Source organism: Etheostoma spectabile, unplaced genomic scaffold (genome assembly GCF_008692095.1).
Source record: "Etheostoma spectabile isolate EspeVRDwgs_2016 unplaced genomic scaffold, UIUC_Espe_1.0 scaffold00569515, whole genome shotgun sequence".
Taxonomy (NCBI): Eukaryota; Metazoa; Chordata; class Actinopteri; order Perciformes; family Percidae; genus Etheostoma; species Etheostoma spectabile.
This window is the reverse complement of record NW_022605175.1, coordinates 121,255-141,466: the sequence shown is the minus strand read 5'-3', so window position 1 is coordinate 141,466 and position 20,212 is coordinate 121,255. Positions and strand designations below refer to the sequence as shown.

The 20,212-nt window shown below is 41.3% G+C and overlaps 12 non-coding genes across 12 annotated transcripts; 7 read left to right on the top strand and 5 right to left on the bottom strand.

The window, feature by feature from the left end:
* The first annotated feature begins 3,237 nt into the window (after nucleotides 1-3,237).
* Nucleotides 3,238-3,309, top strand: trnaa-ugc (transfer RNA alanine (anticodon UGC)). Its single transcript has one exon. It is a non-coding gene; the product is annotated as a tRNA-Ala (tRNA).
* A 1,426-nt stretch (nucleotides 3,310-4,735) lies between these two features.
* Nucleotides 4,736-4,847, top strand: LOC116685097 (U5 spliceosomal RNA). Its single transcript, XR_004330905.1, has one exon. It is a non-coding gene; the product is annotated as a U5 spliceosomal RNA (small nuclear RNA).
* Nucleotides 4,848-5,518: 671 nt separating this feature from the next.
* trnap-cgg (transfer RNA proline (anticodon CGG)) lies at nucleotides 5,519-5,589 on the bottom strand. Its single transcript has one exon. It is a non-coding gene; the product is annotated as a tRNA-Pro (tRNA).
* Nucleotides 5,590-5,954: 365 nt separating this feature from the next.
* trnak-uuu (transfer RNA lysine (anticodon UUU)) lies at nucleotides 5,955-6,027 on the bottom strand. Its single transcript has one exon. It is a non-coding gene; the product is annotated as a tRNA-Lys (tRNA).
* A 1,269-nt stretch (nucleotides 6,028-7,296) lies between these two features.
* trnak-uuu (transfer RNA lysine (anticodon UUU)) lies at nucleotides 7,297-7,369 on the bottom strand. Its single transcript has one exon. It is a non-coding gene; the product is annotated as a tRNA-Lys (tRNA).
* A 1,660-nt stretch (nucleotides 7,370-9,029) lies between these two features.
* trnaq-uug (transfer RNA glutamine (anticodon UUG)) lies at nucleotides 9,030-9,101 on the top strand. Its single transcript has one exon. It is a non-coding gene; the product is annotated as a tRNA-Gln (tRNA).
* A 479-nt stretch (nucleotides 9,102-9,580) lies between these two features.
* On the bottom strand, nucleotides 9,581-9,652 carry trnag-ucc (transfer RNA glycine (anticodon UCC)). The gene has a single exon. It is a non-coding gene; the product is annotated as a tRNA-Gly (tRNA).
* Nucleotides 9,653-13,292: 3,640 nt separating this feature from the next.
* On the bottom strand, nucleotides 13,293-13,364 carry trnam-cau (transfer RNA methionine (anticodon CAU)). Its single transcript has one exon. It is a non-coding gene; the product is annotated as a tRNA-Met (tRNA).
* Nucleotides 13,365-13,574: 210 nt separating this feature from the next.
* trnal-aag (transfer RNA leucine (anticodon AAG)) lies at nucleotides 13,575-13,656 on the top strand. The gene has a single exon. It is a non-coding gene; the product is annotated as a tRNA-Leu (tRNA).
* A 1,203-nt stretch (nucleotides 13,657-14,859) lies between these two features.
* trnaq-uug (transfer RNA glutamine (anticodon UUG)) lies at nucleotides 14,860-14,931 on the top strand. Its single transcript has one exon. It is a non-coding gene; the product is annotated as a tRNA-Gln (tRNA).
* A 1,387-nt stretch (nucleotides 14,932-16,318) lies between these two features.
* On the top strand, nucleotides 16,319-16,392 carry trnat-agu (transfer RNA threonine (anticodon AGU)). Its single transcript has one exon. It is a non-coding gene; the product is annotated as a tRNA-Thr (tRNA).
* A 734-nt stretch (nucleotides 16,393-17,126) lies between these two features.
* Nucleotides 17,127-17,199, top strand: trnat-cgu (transfer RNA threonine (anticodon CGU)). The gene has a single exon. It is a non-coding gene; the product is annotated as a tRNA-Thr (tRNA).
* Nucleotides 17,200-20,212: the final 3,013 nt, after the last annotated feature.

Genomic DNA, 20,212 nt, shown 5'->3' with positions numbered 1-20,212 from the left:
AGGCATTAAGATCAATTTCCAAAAGACGATTTTTTTGGTGTTGGTAGAGTGTTGCTGCTCACCAGTTACCAGTTCAATTTGTTAGTTTCGTTATTACAGCGGCTAACTGTCCGTTAAACACTTTTTCTTCAAGTATTTCTCCTAAGCACTCAGTTTTTTAATGTTCAGTGACTTGTTAAGAACACTTGGTAGCTAATGCTACCGTACTTTAGCGTCGCTGATAGCCATAAGCAACATCTGACTAAATAATATTTAGTCATGTGTTTTAATCCCACAGAGTTGAAATTGAACCTTCCAACAGCAAAATATATACAAATGTGCATTTCTGTGTGGGGTAGTGGAATTCTAAGATGCAGAGTCCCTAGAACTGTGGTTGCAGAGTGGAGGTGTAGTCTAGTCTCCATTTAGATTAGATTAGATTAGATTCAACTTATTGTCATCACACATGTGCAGGTACAATGCAACGAAATACAGCTTAGAGAGTTTAGAGAGCCTCCGAGCCGCAGCTAGTGAAAGCGCCGCCACATGCACTCTGAAAAGGATATATGCAGACAGCAGGATAATACAAGACATAACATAATGCACAAGACTACATACATGAAGGAATAATTGGTGTATGGTGTCTGTGGATGTGAGTGCGTGGGAGACACAAACTGTGTGGGTTGGCTCAGTTCAGTCCGGCCTTGACTATGAGTGTGTGTGCGTGTGTATGTGAAATGTGAGACAGACTTACTGCGCTGTGCAAAACAGCTCAGTTCAGCCCGGCCTTGACCATGGACGTGAGGTGGAAACACAAGAAAGAAAGAGCGTGTGTGACACCAGCTGAGCTTTACAGCCCAGACAAGCTTCCTAATCACTCACTGGAATAATGTGTGACTCAACTCAGACGTGGCATATCTGTAAGCCAGTGACAGCCCTGGTTTATAGTGGCCCATTTGAATAAATATTGGCACAGAAACCCAGTTCAATAAGTTTATTCACAACGTCAGTCAGAATCAGTGGTTGACTTTACATTCCTTTTGAAAAAGGACTCGTGAATCTTCCAAGGCACTTCATTAACGGTGAAGGTGCACTTAAGTTCCTGAAATATAAAAAACATTGTGCATCTTGTTTAACATTTGACATTGATGCACTGGGGCAGACCAGTGTTGGGCTTTAAGGTGTGTTTTCCCCTGAGTTTCATACACAATCTGAAGTCTGATTAGACCACACCCCAGGACTCTGTGGGTGTCTTTCTCTCTTTAGCTCAGATGCACCTGTTAGGTCAGGACTAATGAGACCTTTATCATTCTTATTGGTCAAAATATTCCTGACATAAGACATTCCCCTCAAAGCTCCGGACCCTCTAAACCTTGATGCAAAACGGAAACAATTTGTTTATAAATTTTTTTTTTATTGTAATTTAAATCACTGTTTAAATATATGCTTGACCTACTGTTTAAAATGCCATATGATGTGAATTCTGCTGCACCATAATTTCCCCATGGGGACAATAAACAAGAGCAAACAAACGAATGATGAAACACATTTGTGTGAAAACATAACTTTAATTTTCAGATACAAAAAGTGTAATGAAATGTGTTTGAATACAGCAGATCAGTGGTTCTCAACTGGGGGTCAGGAGCCCCAAGAGGGTCACAATTTCTAGGGGAATAGTCAAAGAGAAAAAAACTAAAACATTCTAGACTGGGTAAATGGTTTTTACATTACTAAGTGAGTTTGGTACCTCGAACACAAAAAGGGTTTGAAGGCGGGTCAGGGTAGAGACGTCAAACGGATAGAAAGGCCATGGAACTGAAGTTTTAAAATTAAGTATTAGCTGTCTGCAAAAGCCCTGCGTCAATGAAGAATCCTTCTGGGGACAGTGGTTGCAGTGTGGAGGTGTCTCGTCTCCATTTAGCGGCCATGTCTTTGACTCAAGCAGAGCTTTACAGCAGACTTTCAAGTACCTGGCAGCAATTATAGCAGGAGCCACTGTTAGTGACAGCAAGTCTCCAGCATGCACCTCTTGTTCCCCAATCATTAGGTGTGTTTGGATCACAGTATGCCCACCAGGTGGGGCAATAACAGCAAAATTAAAAAGTAAATTTGTTGTTTATTTAAGCCCCTGGTTTGCAGGTTGTGCACTCTCCAGCAACCTAAAATGTGTAGTCATTTGTTTTAATTCCACTGTAAAAATTGAGTCTTACAACATGAAGTGGCTACAGCAAATTGTACACAAGTATGTAAAAAATATAGTATTTCTTGTCTGGGTCATTGAATCTTTCTGAATGCAGAGTCTTTAGGACTGTGGTTGCAGAGTGGAGAGGCGTAGTCTCGTCGCCATTTAGCAGCAATGTGTAACACAAGCAGAGCTTTACAGCAGACCTTCAGTTCAATTCCATATTATTTATATAGCGCTAAATCACAACAACAGTTATCTCATTGTGCTTTTCATTAAAGAGCAGGTCTAGACCGTACTCTGTTATGTCATTAACAGAAACCCAACAGTTCCCAGGCCTAGGCCACAGAGGCAAGGAAAAAACTTCCTTTTAAGAGGCAGAAACCTGGAGCAGAACCATGGCTTAGGGTGGGGGGGCATCTGCCTCAACTGGTTGGGGGTGAGAGAGGAGACATGGAGAATTGTAGCAGAGGGTGTTGAGCAGGGACATTGAGGCAGCAGGTGACTCCAACCACAGATCTAAACTCCTTAACAGTAGGAGTAGAGCAGGTCACCCCTACATCTTAGTGATTTGTGATTATGCAACGCGTTACCCAGAGGCTTTCTCCCTCAGAAACACCAAGGCTAGACAAGTGGCCCGTAGTTTACTTCTTTTTCCCCGGTAGGGGTTCCCACAGAAATCTTAACCGATCAGAAAACTAACTCAAATTGAAGGAGGTATACTCCCTGTTAGGGGTCTGGGGCATTAAAACAACACCCTACATAGTTTGTGGCTTCATGAACAATATTGCGTTATCTCATAGGTACTGGAAGCCACCCGTCTCCACCAGTGCATTTCTCAATGCCCACATGTGTTACAAGATTTGCAGTGTTGTGTTGTCCAGCAGAAAGGCAACAGATGTGTTACTTTTCGACTAGATTACACCATAGCAGTGCAATCATTTTGCAAGGTTCACTTTCCAGCCACCGCCATGTTTTGAAAACCATATGCAACATAAATATTACATATTTCACCCAGGTTTCTTCTCTTATTCAATGATCTCAGAAAAAGTTAAAAAATAAAGCTGAAACATTCAGGGGATGTAGCTCAGTGGTAGAGCGCATGCTTTGCATGTATGAGGCCCCGGGTTCAATCCCCGGCATCTCCAGTAACTGTCCAGTCTGTGAAAGAGCTGCAAAAAGCCTTATTCTGAAAGAGAAAAGTATTAAAATGCAATCTCCTTGTGTTCATGGTAATTAATGCAAAAATCAGTCTCAATGACAAGATGTGTTGCAAGATTTACAGTCAACATTGTATTGGCCAGTGATGGTGGTATAGTGGTGAGTATAGCTGCCTTCCAAGCAGTTGACCTTGGTTTGATTCCCAGCCATCGCATTAGTTTTCATTGTGTGGTTACTTGCTTTATTTGTCAAGACTAGCCAGAAAGGTTACTTGCCCCTCTGATTTGATAAAATATTAGATCTCTGTTATGGTACAAATAAGGGAGCATATCAATCAATCAAGCTGCCTCCACGAGGATCCACAGAGACAGGCTGTGCAATATGATTTGCACTTTGCCCGTGTCTGGTAACTACTAATAACCAATCGAAAAGTTTATCAACAGAGCAGAAAGCAGCAGAAAGGCAACAGGTGTGTTACTTTTTGACTATGATTTACACCATAGCAGTGCAATCATTTTGCCCAGGTTTGATTTCCAGCCACCGCAGTTGTATTTACAGTTTTGAAGCCATATAGACATTAACATTACATGTTTTACCCAGGTTTCTTCTTTTATTCCGTAATATTTCAATTTCTTCGCGGTGAATCCCAAAAGGATTAATAAAGATAAGTCTTAGTCTATATTGGAAAAAAGTAAAACAAAATCAGAAAATCTTCAGGGGATGTTGTTCAGTGGTAGAGCGCATTTGACACAAATAAGCGGTGTCCCTTTTCTGCCTCAGACTATCAGATAGCACTACAAGCACTTAAATTAACATAGTTTATTTATTGTAGTACGCTCCAGTTTTTATGGGTGTTACAGCAGGTATGAGCTGTTGTTTGCATATTCATGGATGAAATATAATTGACATGTAATTTTAATTTTCAGCAGGTGGAGATATTCACTTCAGACATACGCAGCAACAGATGCTTCATTAAACATTAACACACAGGAAATAGAAGTAGTGCCGATACAATTAGCAGAGGATGGTTTCAATCCATCAACCTCTGGGTTATGGGCCCAGAACGCTTCCACTGCCCCAATTCACATTTTGAGGGAAGGTTTGGGAACCCACAGCAACCAAGGTACCAACAGCTCACGGGTTGTAAAGTTAAACATTTGGTAGATGTAGTTGCTCCTTGCCACTATTTTTTATGTGAGCTTCCTGATTACTCACACATTGATTACTCACATGTAACACTTGTGATTGGCTGGTGTTTTAAAAAAGGGCATTGTGAGTACAGATATAAACATCAGTACGGAGTCTACCAAGTTGACTCTTATCATTTTAGTTTGGACACCCAGTGAGGCTTACCGTGATGGTTTGGACTGGGTCGACTAGGGTTCTCTGCTGCTCTCGAGCAGACGGCTGTACTCACTCTGGTTTCTCTTTATAACACAAATGTCTTTCGCTTTTTACTAAAGACTTCCTTGAAGGGGAACCCTGATGAGTTGAAACTATTTTTTGTGGGCTTTGCTGTTTGGCCTTTTGTACTTGCTTTTGCTTACCTTGCTTTTACTCATCAGCTCTGTTTTTATCCCACCCAGAAAGGAGATTTTAGACCTGGAACTAGCCATCTTTTATTTCCTGTAGAGGTCCAAGTGGGAACGAGCGCAAAGAAGAGTGACGAAGAAAACAAAGGATAAAGGAGGGAAAGGAGTGAAGGGGAGCAGATTTACAGCTATACACATAACAGCAGCCACGGCCCCCAGAAATCATAAGACTGCAGCTATGGCACGGTTCTGGATGGGATCATACCTCAGAAGCTTAGACCTTACCCTCTGATCTTAAAGTACCTGTTAGGGGTGAGCGAGTACAGCATTATCTGTATCTGTATCTGTGCTCGGACTGGGCGGGGCCTAACCTGGAAGTGGACAGGACTGTGTTCTACGGATCAAATAGATTGAATAAATTAGAAAATAAAATAAAAATCTCTGACAGGCATGATTCTTCTTTTTCAAATGAACAAGGAGAGTCATGTCCTGCTTGTTTGTTCCTCATATTTTTTCCCAGCTTTTCTGTCGAGTGAAGTTGAAGCAGGATATGGAAAATTGCCAACAAGCCCTAATACAATTTTGCTTGCTCCTAATGTGGGTTAAATTAACATTCACCTGGATTTTAAATTTCAGATTAATGTTGTAACAGTTCCTGCCTTGAGGGCTCGTCGGGAGTTGAACCCGGGACCTCTCGCACCCGAAGCTAGAATCATACCACTAGACCAACGAGCCACGAATCAACCAATGACATTCAGGTGGTTGAACACTAGCACATGAATGTAATTTGTCATTCTTTGGTTATTTCTGAGATTGATACACTAAAAGGAATTATTAAGAGTGGTAGCAAACCAATGAAAAGGGTTATAGAACATATGTGGTATGTCCTTGGACATACTATCCAAGCAGGGAGATGAGTACAGAGATTTGTGTGCTAGCAAGATGGACGTAGGTTGCCTATTGTTCATTTAGACTTACCATCAACATTGTTATGATACAAACCTGCTTGAAAAACAGCCACAATTCTTTTTAAAGAATGGAACACACATGACATGACTGTGTCTGAAGTGTTCAGGCATGCAGCAGAATGTGCAACGTTACACCTGAACAGGGACTTGAACCCTGGACCCTCAGATTAAAAGTCTGATGCTCTACCAACTGAGCTACCCAGGCTTCTAAACATGCCACCTGTGGAAAAAACAATCTCCTGAACTACAAAATGAAGTAAGTGGTCACTGTGTCCAAACCTTTGTTATAGAAGTTATATATCATAACTTTAAAGATAATTGCAAATTGTTGACCCAATTTTCAGTTTATTTCCCATCTGGCAGGGACATTTCTGGATTCAGGTGGACATTGTGGACAGAAACATTGGTGGATCTTGATTCCCACCATAGGATTTGGCCTGTATTGCACATTGCCTTAACATCCCGCGCAATGTATTGCCATTGTCAAGCACAATGCCACCCTGGTGACTTTCTTCCATGTCTCCATGAACGCCCATATATTTGGGCTGACAGTAGAGAAACCTTCCTTTGTTAACTATGACATGGATGACTGAGAACCTACTATATCATGACATGTTTAATTCACTATTTTATAATTTTTGAGACAGGTCCTACTGAAAATTTGCTGGAGAAGTCAGGATGGCCGAGCGGTCCAAGTCGCTGCGTTCAGGTCGCACACACTCACCACTGACTAAACTGACTACCACCATCATTGAATTATCATTTCTTTTGTTGTGGTCATATTCTTGAATTCATTCAACCTTTGAACATAGTCTTTGTCCTGGCCTTTTCATGGGGTCATGACAAAGCATCTAGGGTCAATCTTAGCCTTTGTTTGAGTACATACGTTTCCGAAAACATTGTTTTTATAGAGATTAAAGACCAAATTGTTACTATTTCCAAAATTTTCCCAACCATTGCAACAGCTTTCATACCCTCGTTGGCGCAGTAGGCAGCGCGTCAGTCTCATAATTTGAAGGTCTTGAGTTCAACCCTCACACGGGGCATGTGTTTTAAAAACAAAAAAACAATCAAACTGATGCTGAAAATACAGTGACATTCAGGTGGTTGAACACTGGCACAAGCACATGAATGGAATTTGTCATTCTTTGGTTATTTCTCAGATTGATACAATGAAAGGAATTATTTAAGAGTGGTAGCAAACCAAGGAAAAGGGTTATAGAATATATGTGGTATGTCCTTGGACATACTATCCAAGCAGGGAGATGAGTACAGAGATTTGTGTGCTAGCAAGATGGATGTAGGTTGCCCATTGTTCATTTAGACTTACCAGCAACATTGTTATGATATAACCTGCTTGAAAACAGCCACAATTTTTTTATAGACTTGTGCATGGAACACAAATAATGTGGCAGTGTCTGAAGTGTTCAGGCATGTCAAATGGACAACTCATCTAGCAGAACTTGCAATTCTACGCCTGAACAGGGACTTGAACCCTGGACCCTCAGATTAAAAGTCTGATGCTCTACCGACTGAGCTACCCAGGCTTCCAGAACTACTGGCTGTGGAAAAAACAATCTCCTAAACTACAAATTAAAGTGCAATTAAATGAAGACCATTAAGCTGTTGCCATGAACACGGTCTTCTGGACAGCAGGAGGGTAGACCATAATTTGCACAGTGCCTGAGAACAGATGTTGGCGGGTGAAAGGGCCTCCGACAATGTTGTCACACACTTAGAATAATGATCTGAGTCTGTCAGCAGAAACAACACAACCTTTAGTGGACGCTGACTTTACCTTTAAATTAGGAGTTTAAACAGAGACACAACAGGAAGAATAAATCCATCAAATCAAGTCCCAATAATCAGCATGTGGCCTTGTTTTATTTCAGGTAGTTACCATGGAGCTGTTCCACATTCCCAGACATTTAAAACAAGTCAATCATTGGCGTTATTCTACGAGTCAGATGAATAAATCAGCTGTTCGCTATTTGAGCTGCTCTGTTTCCTGCTGCTCCGTCATTCTTAGTGTCCTCTGGAGACAGGTTGCTGTCCTTTATGTTTCTTTTGGATGACATCATCAGTGTCTTTGCTTTAGTCTGAAGGAACTCCAACAGATTTAAAACCACATGCAGTCACAGAAAATACAAACAGGGAATAGAAAATGTCAGACAAAGAATATGAAATGAAAAGTCCCCAAAGTAGGAAAATATAATGTTAATCTACCAAACAACAATAACTGGAGGGCATCCAATTAAACATGGCCGACTTCCAGTATGTCGGTGATGAAGAGAGGAATGTTTGGACATATAACAGATTCATTTTATTTTTATTTACCCTTTATTTAACCCGGAACAATCCCATTGAGCGACAGTAACTCTTCTTCCAGGGTGTCCTGCCAAGAAAGGCGGTAATAACTTTCATAATACATAAAAGACAGGACAATGGTTCCATACTACACCACAAATCTCTATAGATACTACAACACATTACACTTCACTTAAGACAATGCATACATGCAACTTAAAACCGGTTCCACTGACATTTGAACTGGATTCAGAGTCCAGAGTGCTACCCATTACACCATGGAACCTTTAAAATTGTTGCAACGGTTTGCTAGGCAGTTTCTTTCATAATATCCACATGTGTGATATTAAAGGCACACAACAATCCCAACGCAGATTAAAAAGCAAAAATTACTGGCCAACTTAAGTCATTTAGTTAGCTAAGCATTCAGAGGATGTGGGAAAAAGCAAGTCAAGAACAGGTTTTAAAGGACTTGCCACAGACAGTGAATGCAGCAGTAGATATGTCTACTGTGTACAAACACATGGGAACTTTACATGTGTTGACAATAAAGATGCTCAAGAAACACTCAACTTGCAATTGTGTTTCTTTCCCAAATTCATGTCCTCTTAAATACAAAGAACTGCTAAGTTCTTTATTACCAATATCATGTCTCAGAAATTAGTTCCAGATGAAAACACTAGTTGTCATAAGTGGGATTTGAACCCACGCCTCCATGGAGACTGCAATCTGAACACAGCGCCTTGGACCAATCGGCCATCCTGACTGAAACATCAAATTTGATGCTTAGTTTACTAAATGACTTAAGTTAACCAGTAATTTTTGTGTGCCTTCAATAGCATAAGTGTTGATATTATGAAAGAAGCTGCCTGACAAACCAATGTTGCCTTTCACAATAGTGGTTCCATGGTGTAATGGTAAGCACTCTGGACTTTGAATCCAGTGATCCAAGTTCAAGTCTCGGTGGAACCTGGTTTTAAGCCAGAGTACTGGTGAAATAAAAAAATCAACCTCCACTTTCCAGATCTAGGCTAACGGGTAAAATATTCCTGGATTTAGGCTCCAGTCTCTCTGGAGGCGTGGGTTCAAATCCCATCACTGCCATTTGCAAATATTACATCGCTGGAAGCCAACCAATGTGGTCTCTTACAGCTGTGTCATTTGGCCTGAACTTGGTAAAGTAACTAGAATCATCCATCAATCACCCTAACCTTGCTGAGATTGTTCTTTGTTAACCTGAGGTTCAACAATTCGTGAAACCTTCCTTTCCAGCACTTTGGAGAAGAAAATCAACAAATAATTGCAACAGTTAATCGTGATCTCTAATTGTCGTTATCATTTTGGCCATAATCGTGCAGCTCAAAGAGATTTTATCAAACCAGGTTGGGCAAGTAACCTTTCTGCTGACTTCTTGACAAATAGAGCAAGTAACACAACTCAAAGAAAGCTCCTGTGATGGCTGGGAATCGAACCCAGGTCAACTGCTTGGAAGGCAGCTATGCTCACCACTATACCACCATCTCTGGGCAATACAATGTTCACTTCAAATCTTGTAATACATCTGGGCATTGAGACTGGAAGTCCCTCCAGGGGGTCCTGTGTTATCACATTCACAAGAATGGGAAGTGCGTGTGTATGTGTGCGCTCCCTTTGATAGCTCAGTTGGTAGAGCGGAGGACTATAGAGGCATAAAGCTGAAATCTTTAGGTCACTGGTTCAAAGGAGCTCTCTTTTCCAGAGTTTCCCTTCAGGGATCAATAAAGTATTTCCAATTCTGATGTAGAGATGGACGGACGACCCAAAAGCATACTACTTCTTGCCGAGACATAACATGAAACAAAAAAAAGAGTTGGGGTAGATATGAGCGCAGAAATCCTTTTACGACAGGCTTTACGTGATATTCATGAAACGTTCGTATCACACCAATCAGAGCGTAAGAATGATCGTATTGATAAATGCAGCGGCTGGAAAGCGACTTGATTTTGCCACTAAGAAGTGATAGTAGTATTGTGATAAATTTGCCTCGCGCATGACACTCTTTTCCATCATATTCAATAACTAAACCAGATTATTCAATCCATTCCTCTACTTATATGCAAAGCAGTCTCATCCAGGACCTAAAGCACCCTAAGCAAGAATCATAAACCTAGACCAATGAACAAGGAGAGCCATGTCCTGCTCATTGTTCCTCATATCTTTTCCCAGGTTTTTCTATTGCGTGCAGTTGAAGCAGGATATGAAAATTGCCAACATGCTGTACTACAATTATGCTGGCTCCTAATCTGGGTTAATTTAACAATAAACTGGATTTTAAAGTACAGATTAGGGTTGGAACAGCACCTTGCTTCAGGGCTCGTCCGGGAGTTGAACCGGGACCTCTCGCACCCGAAGCGAGAATCATACCCCTAGACCAACGAGCAACGTAAATATAGCTTATTAGAAATTTCCCATCAAGTAAATGTGATCAGTCAGTGACTCGAAAGCCAACTGTTAAGAAGTTTGTTTGGCATGTAGTGTTTTTATGGCTCCACTGCCAGATTGAGCTTTCTGATTATATTGGACGAAAGACTACTTTTGAAACAAAACATTTACCAACATTGGAACTTGAATTTTTGGTCAAAAGTGACAGCAGATAAGCCTAGTTTCCACCATCTATTGGACGACAGACTACTTTTGTCAAAATTAGAAATTGAATATTGGTAAAAAAGAAATGCAGTTTGAAAGAGGAAATGCAGCTTGGATTTGTCACTTACTTGAAAGACTATGGTCAGGAAGATTGTCATGGGGTCTTTTCATGGCTCCACTGCCCGACTCAGCTTAACGATCTCATTTGACAACAGGAAGAATTTGATACAAAATATTTTACCAAAACAAAGACTTGATTTGTCAGTAAAAAGTGATAGTATAATATAACAGCTCTCCACATGACACACACAGGGACCGTGACTAACATTACGTTTGTTAATATCACCAGACATAAGGCCAGTTGGGTTATCTTTGGGCTGCTCTATGGTCTCCTGCAGAAGGATAAATCCCAGAGTTGGCTCACTCCAGGTTATTTAAACAACAAACGTCCCTGGGTGGACTTGAACCACCATCCTTTCAGTTAACAGCCGACTGCGCTGACCTATTGCGCCACAGAGACTGCGCCTGTCTGATGCTTTATGAGCGGGAGCTCGATCTTTAAGCCACAAGCATTTGCTTTATGGCTTTTTGAGGTCGTGTTGCACCTGTCTGCTTATCAGGCTATTTTCCTGTTTCTCAGAAATTGGGGAAGCTGACTCATGTGGAAATGTAGAAGCTGGACGTGCATTGTATAGTTCTTACATGTCAATTGGATTCTGACTTTCAATTCAAATATTTGGCATCCAAGAAAGTTTCAGAACTGATGATGTATCAGTCATTTTGCTGGTGGTTTCTTGGTCACAGCAACAAGCTTGATCATTGACATAAAGTTGCACGCCACGTATCACAAAACTGTTGGGTGGGGCCTTATATGTTTGCTTGTATTACATCAAGTGACCTGCATACCAATGACTGCAAAGATTAATATGTATATGGGTTGCAGAACTGTACCTTCTAATAGACATAAGACCACTTGGGTTATCTTTGTGCTGCTCTATGGTCTTCTGCAGAAGTGTAAAGACCAGATTTGTCTCTCTCCAGGATATTTAAGCGACAAACGTCCCTGGGTGGACTTGAACCACCATCCTTTCGGCTAACAGCCGACTGCGCTGACCTATTGCGCCACAGAGACTGCGCCTGTCTGAGGTTTTATGAGCGGTAGCTCGATCTTTAAGCCACAAGCATTTGCTTTATGGCTGTCTGTTAAAACATGAGCAGAGACAACTTCTCTTGTTGAAGCATTATTACAATCAAGCATCAGGATATACATGGGGGGGGGGGGCTCTGCTATGGCTGTGGTAATAAAAGAAATACATAACATTGTAAAGGCTACCATACACAAGGCATAGGAATCATATATGCTAGTAAATAATAACAATAAACCCAATATCAATTACATTATCTTAATGAGCAAGGACATTTAACAATGGCCATTATATCGAATCAGGCAGGTATAAGCTAGCTAACAGGTGTAACCTAGTTAACAAGTGAAGAACACAAACAAGCTAACTTTTAAATTTGCCAGAACTACAGACCAATACAACAACAGGCTTAAATGAACTGACAACATCAGTTCTAGGACTTACAGTTCTCAAAGACGCACACAATCTCAGTTGATTATCCTCCGGACAACTAGTCTCTTGCTCTTTTCTCTCACAATCACACCTGATATACGACTTTTAGTACAAAACTAAAGTAACAAGCCAATTTCGTAAAATGTAAGGAGTAGAAAGTGCAAATTGTAGTAGACTGCCTCAGTCTGTGGATCTTTATGGAGGAAGCTTGATTGATTGATATACCGCCTTATTTGTACCATAACAGAGATCTAATATTGTATTAAACCAGGTTGGGCAAGTAACCTTTCTGGTTACTTCTTGACAAATAGAGTAAGTAATATCACTCAACAAAAACTACTGCAAAGGCTGGGAATCAAACCCAGGTCAAGTGCTTGGAAGGCAGTTACCTAAAGCACCCTAAGTAAGTAAAAGGATTAATAAAGATAAGTCTAAGTCAATCTCAGAAAACAGTTTTAAAAACTGAAAATCTTCAGGGGATGTAGCTCAGTGGTAGAGCTCATGCTTTCCATGTATGAGGACCTGGCATCTCCAGCAGGTATTATGGTAGAGTCTTTAAAAGAGCTGCAACAGATATTACCTCCTGTGGTAATCTGACTGGTAGGGTTATAGAACGTAGTGGTAGACTAAGACCTCCTGTTACACAAACTAAGCGGTGTGCTCTTTCTTTTATACCTCAGACTATCAGACAGCACAACAAGCACTTTAAATGCACATGTTTTACAGTCTTTATTTTACTGTATTTATGTACTTAAACTGTAGAATGTTTATAGTATTATGCTCCAGTTTTTAGAGGTGTTACAGCAGTTATGAGCACTGTAGTTTCCATTTTCATAGATGAAATAAACTGGACATGCTATTAGGTTTACTCTTCAGCAGATGGAAACCTTAAATCCCAGACACTTGCTTTGCTAAACATCCACAGACTGGAAATAGACTTAGTGCTGATACAAATGATGAGATTTAGCAGAGGATGGTTTCGATCCATCGACCTCTGGGTTATGGGCCCAGCACGCTTCCGCTGCGCCACTCTGCTCTGCTGTTTGGGCTCAAGGGATGGAAAATTCTGTGATTCACATTTTGAGGGAAGGTGGCAACAAAGGTTCTAACAGCTTACGGGTGGCAAAGTTTAACATTTTCTAGACCTTGCTACTTGCGTATCACTCTGCTCAGCCTCCCTGGTCTACTCCAAGGTGGTGGAAAGTAAGCTTCAGCCAATCCTCCGCCAAGTTGCCTGTTATTTGTAGGTAGTGTGGCCGAGTGGTCTAAAGCGCTGGATTAAGGCGCCAGTCTCTCTGGAGGCGTGGGTTCAAATCCCACCACTGCCATTTGCATCTATTACATAGCTGGAAGCCAACTAAGGTGATGTCTTGCAGCTGTGTCATTTGGGCTGAACTTGGTGAAGTAACTAGAATCATCCATCAATTACCTTGCTGAGATTGTTCCTTGTCAACCTGAGGTTAAACAATTGGTGAAACCTTCCTTTCCAGCACTTTGGAGTAGAAAATCAAAAAATAATTGTGATAATTAATCGTGATCTCCATATTGATCAAAATAATCGTGATTATCACTTTGGCCATAATCATGCAGCCCAAAGAGATCTAATGTTTTATCAAACCAGGTTGGACAAGTAACCTTTCTGCTGACTTCTTGTTAAAAAAAGCAAGTAACATCACTCAAAGAAAGCTACTGCGATGGCTGGGAATCAAACCCAGGTCAACTGCTTGGAAGGCAGCTATGCTCACCACTATACCACCATCACTGGGAAACACAATGTTCACTTCAAATCTTGTAATACATCTGGGCATTGAGACTGTGAAGTGCGCTCTATCACTGAGCTACAGCCTCTGATGATTCCGAAATTCCCTCCAGGGGGTCCTGTGTTATCACATTAACAAGAATGGGAAGTGCGTTCATAAACATTGTTGCCCTTCAATAGCTCAGTTGGTAGAGCGGAGGACTTATTATTATTTATTAATATAACATTAAAAATAATCACGTTAGTCTTATTTTTTATGAATTAATTTATTTAAAAAACTATTAAAGAAGATAAGGATAAACAAGATAAAGATAGGATGGCTGAGCGTTCCAAGGCGCTGCGTTTAGGTCGCAGTCTCCACTGGGGGCTTGGATTCAAATCCCACTTCTTACATGATTCGTTTCCTTCTAGAACTAATTTCAGAGACATGGTATTGGGAAGCTTGAACTCAGCTATTCTCTACATTGTAGTGCACATTAATTTGCGCAAGATACTGAAATGAAAGTACAGCCGCACCTTTTGTGAGCATCTGCATTATCAACCCATGTAAAGTTACCATGTGTACACAGTAGACCTATCTACTGCTGTATTCATTGTTTGTGGCAAGTCCTTTAAAACCTATTCTTGACTTTTCTTGTTCCACATCCTGTGTGAACGCTTAGCTTACTAAATGACTTAAATTAGCCAGTAATTGTTGTGTGCCTTCAATAGCATAAGTGTTAATAATATGGAAGAAGCTGCCTGGCAAACCAATGTTGCCTTTTAGAACAGTGGTTCCATGGTGTAATGGTAAGCACTCTGGACTTTGAATCCAGTGATCTGAGTTCAAGTCTTGGTGGAACCTGGTTTTAAGCCAGAGTACTGTTGAAATAAAAAAATCAACCTCTACACTGTCCACATCTAGGCTAACGGGTAAAAATTATTGGCTGTTTGACTGAAAACAGTATGTTGGTGGTGGCATGTTGAGCTGTGACCTGTACTTTGTGTTAACTTAAAAGACCTCCAAATTTAGACTAAGTTGAACATATTGAGGATATTTCCACAATGTTGACCCAAATGTCAGTCTCTTTCCCATCTAGTTGGGACATGTCTGGACACAGGTGGACATTTTGTTGGACTTGGAATATTCAGTCAGGATGGCTGAGCCGTTCAAGGTGCTGCGTTCAGGTCACAGTCTCCACTGGAGGTGTAGGTTCGATATTGGGGATATTGTTTTTGTTTTGTTTTTTGCTGTTTGTTGTGGTGGTGTAGCTTAGGGGGGGTGGTAAGATAAGTCGCTTGCAAGGGTTACACAGTCATCAGCACACATTTGCAAACCGACTTTCAACAGTACATTCCGTACCTACTTCACATTTGCTCTTTGGTTGCTCGGCCAGTCTTATCAAATATGGCTGCCACGCACCAACAGGGGACCGTCGCAGAAAGGGATGGGGACGAAGATGGTGCATCCTGTTTAATTAGTTACACAATTAAGCAGTTACACTTATATTCTATGGTCTTCTTTAATTTTATTGGCATGTTTATTGAGTTAAATTAGAGGCAATTAGGGTGTTTTTACGGTTGAGTGTATTCTGGGGTTGTGTAAATAAAGTAGGCAGGACTAGATTACAGCCGATAGATATCAGAGATCAACCCATTACCTTAGTTTTTATGCGTTGTACTTTTCCTTGCCAGGTGAGTTATGGAAACTGTTACAGCATAGCGGAGTATTCTGTCCACCTCCACACCCGTAGTCTTCTCTTCAAGCAGACTTACTGCCTCCTGGTCTTGTCTTGACCTGGTTACCACTTTCTCATTTTTGTATGGCAGCACATCCAGCTGCTAGAGATTCTCACAATCTGGAAGAGCTCCATGTTGGAAGGAACAGTGGACGTCAGAAGGTTGCGGCCGTAGCTGTTGCTCTACGATCCGTGCTGGGCCATGAAACGTTCCCCCCAGTCTGGTTCGAATGGTGAGCGGTCCATCTGGTGGACCGAACTTCACTGGCTCTATGGGGGTGAGATGTGGATGATCAGCACCAATGAGAAGGAGTGGGCTGGCGTTCTCAAACTACTGAAGGGAGAGACCTGCCAGGTACTTCTACCTCTTCTGCAGACTGACTGGATAGGATTGATCCGCCAAGCCTAGGCGAGCTAAGCCGTTACTCCCAATACTACCTGTCAGTATACTGTATGTTTAGCTTATATAAGGTAAAAGACAAATTTAGACTTAACAGTGTATGTACTTGTGGAGGTGCTGTGGCTTAGTTGGTTAAAGTGCCTGTCTAGTAAACAGGAGATCCTGGGTTCAAATCCCAGCAACACCTTGTTGTTGGAGAGATTACCTCTTTTGGCGTGTCATCATCATGTCAACCCAATCCCTGTGAAAGTACCATGGTAGTAAATGAAAATGGCATGTTACATTTACACAGAAACACCAATAACATGCCCACAAGGTGTTCTATTTGCCTGATAACTAATGAAATTAATTAATAAATGCGCTACTTTGACTCCACTACAGTTCTGTGTCAGTCAACTGCTCCATTTCACTCACCACTGAGTCAGACTTAATGCCCCGCCCACAACAACATCTGATTGGCAGGCAACTTAAAAAGAAGTATAGGTAATCTCTGCAACAACAAGGTGCTGCCGGGATTTGAACCCAGGAACTTCTGCTGACTAGACAGGCACTTTAACTAACTAAGCCACAGCACCTCTGGGGATGAACACGGATGCATGGCCATTATGGAGGTACTCGGTGTAAACAACTGAGGTGGTTGGGTCATCTGGTAAGGATGCCTCCTGGGGTCCTCCTTAGAGAGCTGGTCCAGGCACATCCAGCTGGGAGGAGGCCTCGGGGAAGACCCAGGACTAGGTGGAGAGAGTACATCTCCAACCTGGCCTGGGAACGCCTCAGGATCCCCCAGTCGGAGCTGGTTTATGTGGCTCGGCAAAGGGCAGTTTGGGGTCCCCTGCTGGAGCTGCTGGACAAAGATGGATGGATGGAGGGAACCCTTTTCTCTAGCTCATGTATGCTTGCAAGACGGACTTAGCTGCAAGAGGCGCTGTAGCTTAGTGGTTAAAGTGCCTGTCTCGTAAACAGGAGATCCTGGGTCCAAATCCCAGCAGTGCCTGGTTCACACTTAATGAATTGTTTCTATATTTTTGCCAATACTAAACGTGTGCAACTAAGTTAATGCTTGATGTTTCTAAAGCACTTAAGTGACATGTGGTGTTGTTTTGTACCATAACATTACATGTGTCCATGTAAAGCAAATTAAAGCCTTTTGTTGGAGGTGTTTTTGCAACTTTAGTGTGAAGATTATAAAGTTTTTATTATCATGAATTCCTTTAGTCTTACCTTGGAAGCTTAGGGCTCCTGCACACTGCCTGCATGGCGTTAGCGTGCCAGCTGAGGTTAGAATGCCTACCGTATTGGTCAATACTGTTAACATGAGAGAAATAAAAACAGACACGCCACACAGCAAACGCTATGTTGACTGTTGAGGAGGACTAAATTAAGACTGTATTTTAAGCTTTTCATGGCTTTCCATGAACATGGCCAGCCTGGAGTGAGTGGTTAATGACCTTTGTGACCAGCTGCTGGACGAAGATGGATGGATGGAAGCAACCGTGTTCATTAGCTCATTGTATTCTTGCAAGACAGACTTATCTGTAGAAGGCACTGTAGCTTAGTGGTTAAAGTGCCTGTCTTGTAAACAGGAGATCCTGGGTCCAAATCCCAGCAGGGAATGTTATAACCAGGAGGGAACGTTCTCTAAACGTTAGCTTTGGTTTGGTTCAAACTAACCTTTAGAGAACCAAAAACTAACGTTCCCTAACGTTCTGTGTTAGTAGGGTACTTATCGCTGTCAAAAGGTATGGTGTTATGTTTGACAATGATACTCAATACAGGAAACATGACAATGCATAATATTTTTTTTTATTCTTCAAGTTTGTCTTTTGTCGTTAATGGCCACAAGTGAACAGTTCTTTCTGCCTTTGACCGACATATTTCGGCTTGTTTTTCCAGCCCCTGCACAAACAGCAGAGCAGAGTGGCGCAGCGGAAGCGTGCTGGGCCCATAACCCAGAGGTCGATGGATCAAAACCATCCTCTGCTAATCCCTGTGCTTTGTACCAGCAGTAAATGAATTTCCAATCTGTTGATGTTTAACATAGCGTCTGATGCTGCTAGTGTCTGAAGTGAAATGTCTCCGCTGGCCGAAGAATTAACTTAATAGTTTGTTAAGTTAATTTCTTCCATAAAAATAGAAACTACAGTGCTCATACCTGCTGTAACACCCATTAAAACTGGAGCATAAAACAATAAATACATTACACTACAGTTAATAAATACTGTAAATAGAAACATGTACGTTTAAAGTAAAGTAAAACCTGTAAATGCAACGGCAGTGGCTGGAAATCAAACCAGGGCTAAATGCTTGCACTGCCATGATATAATTCATAGTCAAAAAGTAACATATCTGTTGCCTTTCTGCTGGACAATACAACGTTTACTGCAAATCTTGTAACACAGACTGAAATAAATGCTAAGAAATACATTGCTGGGGGCTGGTGTCTTCCAGTAGTTATGAGATAACACAATATTATTCATGAAGGTACATCTGCAATTTGGTGTAATGTCACATGTTGTTGGTTTTCTACCGCTCTTAAAGAAAGCCTCTCGTTGTCGGCAGAATTCGAACCTGCGCAGGGAGACCCCAATGGATTTCTAGTCCATCACCTTAACCACTCGGCCACAACAACCTGAAACACAGTCCTATACCTGTTTGCATGAATGTTCATAAACATTTCAATTGGTTAGTAATGTCAGACATGGACAAAGTGCCAATCATAGTCTGTGGATAGTTGTGGATGAAGTTTGATTGATTGATATGCTCCCTTATTTGTACAAGAGCTATTTTGTAACAGAGATCTAATGTTTTAACAAATCCGGTTGGGCAAATAACCTTTCTGCTTACTTCCTACTTGTTTCTGCATTTGTTCAGAGCTATGTCTGATGATGAACTCACTACCGGGACAACCCCAAAGAGAAGCACTTATGAACCAAATAATCATCAGTGTCTCCATTTGAGGTGATCTGAATGTGATTACAATGACATCCATCTTCAGTTAGTCTGTAGCATTGTCACGTTCAACTGCCCCAACAAGTAGCACTTACTGAATTCAACAGTCAAGTCAATGCTAAAGTTACAGTAATAGGAATGACTTAGAAAACATTTCAGCATTGTTCAACCAGTAACAAGGGAGAATATTCTTTAAACATTTCTATAGGGAGGTCAGCAAAACTACCCGTCTGTCTGTACAGACTACAACTCAACCCTTTTTCAAACCTAAGCTTTGTGAGTAACGTTTCCAGATGTCTTTGTGTAGGTGTTGCAGAAATGCTGGAGTAGTGTGGGTACGTGGCCTAAATACAACAGCAGATATGCTTGTTATAGGAAAACGGTATTAAATGATATATAGTCCAAGAAAGACAAAACTTTTACGTAAGCATTGAGCATGTTCCTGCTGTCAAAAAGAGCTTTATCGTGACGTAGGATCACCTACCTCAGGATCCAGGAATCCACAGAAACAACAAATGAGGCTAAAGAGTTATATAAACATTGTAGTTAAAACATGTATGTGCATGAGTGAAGAAAATGAAAGCTGTACTCTTTTTCTATCTATGTTGTTTCTTCTTGCTGACATAGTGCCAAATGTTGTCCGGCTCACTGATGACTCGACTGAACCATTTAATTGTCTCACTCAGTGTTCAAAATTAAAATAAAAAACAAACATGTTTTCTGCCCGGTTTCCAATCCGGGACCAGTTTCAGCAGAGCCTGATTTAAATGAAATGGTACTCTTTAAAAGTGTTGGGGTTCTAGCATTAAACTAATGAGGAAGAATCTGACAAATCTAAATTAACAAAAATAAGTCCAGGAACTTATTCTTTCAACTGTTACACCTGTATCGGTCAAGTCCTGACCATTCCCTGACCGGGAATGAACCCGGGCCGCGGCGGTGAGAGCGCCGAATCCTAGCCACTAGACCATCAGGGAGTCACATCTATCCAATTAATCTTTGTAGATGTGAGTTTCCTTGTGAAAATGTGACAAGTGATGTGTGAAAAAAAAAGGTTT